We start from the raw sequence: 3,881 nt of genomic DNA on the forward strand, positions 1-3,881 counted from the left end.
CAAATCGATTCATGAAATGTTTAGAATTTTTCTTTAGAATTCGAGAACAAAGCGCATTATATCAAATCGTGAAACAATATCGTGATGTATTTTTATTTCGAGCATAGATCTTGATAAGGATTTCCAAAAAAATGAGACTTTGCTATCTTTTCTCAAATTACAAGACGGTTCAACATTTTTCAACCTCCGTATTTTACCTTTTACGAGAGTTTGGAGAAACTGTGATAGGTAATAATTTTGCAACGACGTCGAACATCATTTTCACTTTGTATTTTTGATTTTGTGTGAGAATATATCTTGTATAAATCCATAGCTTCTCGTGAAATTTATCAATTGTCATAGTCGCACGGCTGAGTCATACTAAGCTTCACTTTGGGTGATATCCTTTATATTTGTAGGAGCATTCTTTGGTTAACCTATAATTCTAAAATTCGTTCATTTATAATTTTATGATAATTGTTGGACAGTTGGGTAGTAAACGACAATTAATTTCTCTTCATTGTGGCAAACGAGAGGGAATTCATTCGTCGCTGCACTCGGTGTGAGTTTCACAGCGAAAGAAAACGCTACGAAAGAGTACGAGTCGACTCGTTTTATTGTTGGAGATAATATCGTGTCTGAAAGCACGTGTGAGTTTTGGTTCGGACTGTTTAAAGAGGATGATCTCGATGCTGGCGATCGTAAACGTAGCGGTGCCCCTGTGAAGATAATATAAACTGACGAGTCGCAAGCTCCGCTCGANCGCTTGATTGGAAAGTTTCGGGAACACACGACGTGCAGTCCAGACACGGCTCCTTCTGACTGTCCATCGTTCCGATCAGTGAAAAACGCTTCGTCCGGCACACACTCTGAAACATTCGGAAGAAGCAGAGAAGCGGATTCGTGATTTCATCGCGTTCTAAAGGTGACTCTTTCTTCACTGTTGGAACTCGTCAACTAACGACTGATGGCAAAAGACGATAGACAGTAAAGGAGAATACTTTAATGATCAAATGCAGTTTTGCTCGTTGGCGAGTGAAACTCGAATTTCCGAGAAGACGCTTTGAAACTTGTTGGTATACACGATGGGAACGAAGCTCGTGTTAATAACGTTTGCTTCATAAATTTACAATAAAGAAACGCAGAGTTGCAGAGTTGAAACAAGGTCGTCCGGTTGCATCCTAGTTCTGCCGTGCACGTGTACGGGGAGAAGAATGGAATTGCAAATTCTGCTAATATTTCTTCGGTCCGCACGTGTCCGAGTCGTTGAAGCGCGGTTCTTGAAAAGGAGGACGCTCAGCCCGAGGGAGAGGCGAAATTTGAAATATTCAAGTAATCGCGTGGCTGAGAGTCAGGGATGGACATTTTCCAGCGGGACGGTTTTTAAATAATTTATTTTCACCGATGCGCCAGCATCGACTCGATATGCATTCTGCATTTACACGAGGATAGGCTCCGTCCCTCGGGACGTTTATCATTGCACCGACCCTCCATTGATATTAATTTTCCTCCCCCCTTCGAAGCGAAGATTTTTAACAATCCATCGACCTGATGCAAGCACGAATGCAAGTATGCGAGGAATAATTAAATCGCGTCTCTGTGGCTCAGTTGCTCGTGTAACAAATCGATCGACTCGACACGAAACGTGAGGTGAAATAGTGTACATTCTTCTTCAAGGAGATATTCTGGCGATCCGGCTTAAAAAATGTCAGACTTTTTTTCTACATTTTCTCAAAGTATGTGCTCTCGAAAATGTCTATGTAAAAGAATTTGTTTTATATGAATTCTTATGGTAAGTATGAATATTCTTGTGCAACGGGTAACAAAAACTTCAAATGTGTTTTTCTTAAAAAATATTTTATTTATAATATTATTATTTATACTATTATACTGTTATTTATTTTTATATTATTATTATTTTATAATATTTTACTTTTTGCTCAACTATATTCCATGATGAAAAGATTTGTTAAGATAGTCATTCGCACAAGTAGAAATTTCACGGTAGAAATTTTTAAATGTACAATTCGATACTGTAATTCAACAATAAATAAAGTTACTTCGGTATTGCTGATTGCTGATGCTAACGAAAGAATAATAATTACATAAATATATGTACGATATGAATTCTTCAAACTATCTTCCATTTTATCTGTTATCACACTTTTTTCAGAATACTTTTTCCGCAACATTGTCAAGTAAATTCAAATGCGAAACGCTTAATTTTAATTTTATTCCTGAAAAGTATTTCAACGATAAAGTTGTTAAAAATTCTCAAATTACATTCAGGGGATCTTGAAATTGAATGAATTGCGAAAGCATCAAATTTTAATCGTTGAAAACTGTTTAATGACGGGTGCAAAATAAGGGAAGAAAGATGAAATTCCCAAAAGGTCGTTTGTTCGAACGGAAGATGCGAATGGCTACAAATGCTCGTAATGCATTTCATTATTTTACTCATTCTTGCCGAACCCATACAACTTCATTTTCCACTACGTTTCTGTAGTTGGTCCATAAATTTCAGCCTTGAACTTTGTTTCTTGAATTATGGTAATTTTGTTTGCAGAAGAGATTTTGACTTCCGGACGAAAGAAATTACTGTCGTTTACAGTAATTTCTGATGTTCTTGCAAAAAAAGCCTTGTGTCCAATCGTTGAATGAACTGTAATATATAATTATTATTGTATGTTATACAACATATAATTATATAAATATAATTTTCGACAAATGAACAATTTCTTTGTTATTACATTTTATTAATTCGATTATGACGAAGTTGCGACTATAATTACTTTTATTGAACAAATTAGAGGATAATCAATTACAATCGTCTGAGCCTGACAGATATGAAAAAATTTCACAAATGTATTTTATATGGTATGAGAACACGACGTATATATTAAATATTTACTACATTTATTAAAAAATTATAAATAAACTAATACTATATTTAATATATAATATTTATTTATTTATACTAATATTTATTTAAAAATCATAAATATAATATAAAAGTAACGCAAATACTTTTTGTTTAAGAAAAGAATAATTTCAAAATTATCTGTATTTTCTTTCACATCGAATGTTGCAATTTTTTATCGCTATGCTTCGAGACGAGTTCAATGACGTACGATCTAGGTCAGTTCAAGGTCAATTACATAAAGAACTTGAAAAAATTTTCGAGAAAATGTTCAAAGTGTTATACTGACGCAAAGTTGCCGTCGTTTTATCATTTATGCGTCGGTGTAAGACAAAAAGGGTCATTTTTGTTTGTTTCATGTTACGTATAATATATTTTAGATTACGTGTAATATATTTTAGAGCCAGGTGATAAATCACTATTATTTATCGAATATAATTCGTGCGAATTTCATATTTCTTTTCTACAATTTTCTCCAAAACGGAGCAAATCTCTGAATTCTTTCCCCTAATTTATCTAATACACAAATGCCTCCCGAAATTTTGATATTAAATAAGTTTAAATACCCTGTATAATATGTTGTATATTTTTCGACATAAATACGCAATTATTACGCAAATACGTTACACAAGATATGCAAGAATATTACACAAGAAATACAGGATGAAGGATATAAAAGATTTTTAAATGTTTCAATCGCAACATAAATTTACATTTTCATACAAAATTGCACATTCCGTAAATATTATTAAAACACATTAATTCTTTCAATTGTTATTTGCAATGGTTCAAAATTAAGCATTTTTCCATTATCGAATAATATATCGAATAACTGAGACGAATTTTCTTGAGAACAATTATGAAATTTATTTCAATTACAGTTTTGTTGATTTTTGACATCATCTTGTATTATTCAGTAGAATTATTATATCAATCTATATTATGAGTCTGTCTATTATATTATATATTATACTATTATATT

Source organism: Frieseomelitta varia, unplaced genomic scaffold (assembly GCF_011392965.1).
Source record: "Frieseomelitta varia isolate USP_RPSP 00005682 unplaced genomic scaffold, Fvar_1.2 scaffold_150, whole genome shotgun sequence".
NCBI lineage: Eukaryota > Metazoa > Arthropoda > Insecta > Hymenoptera > Apidae > Frieseomelitta > Frieseomelitta varia.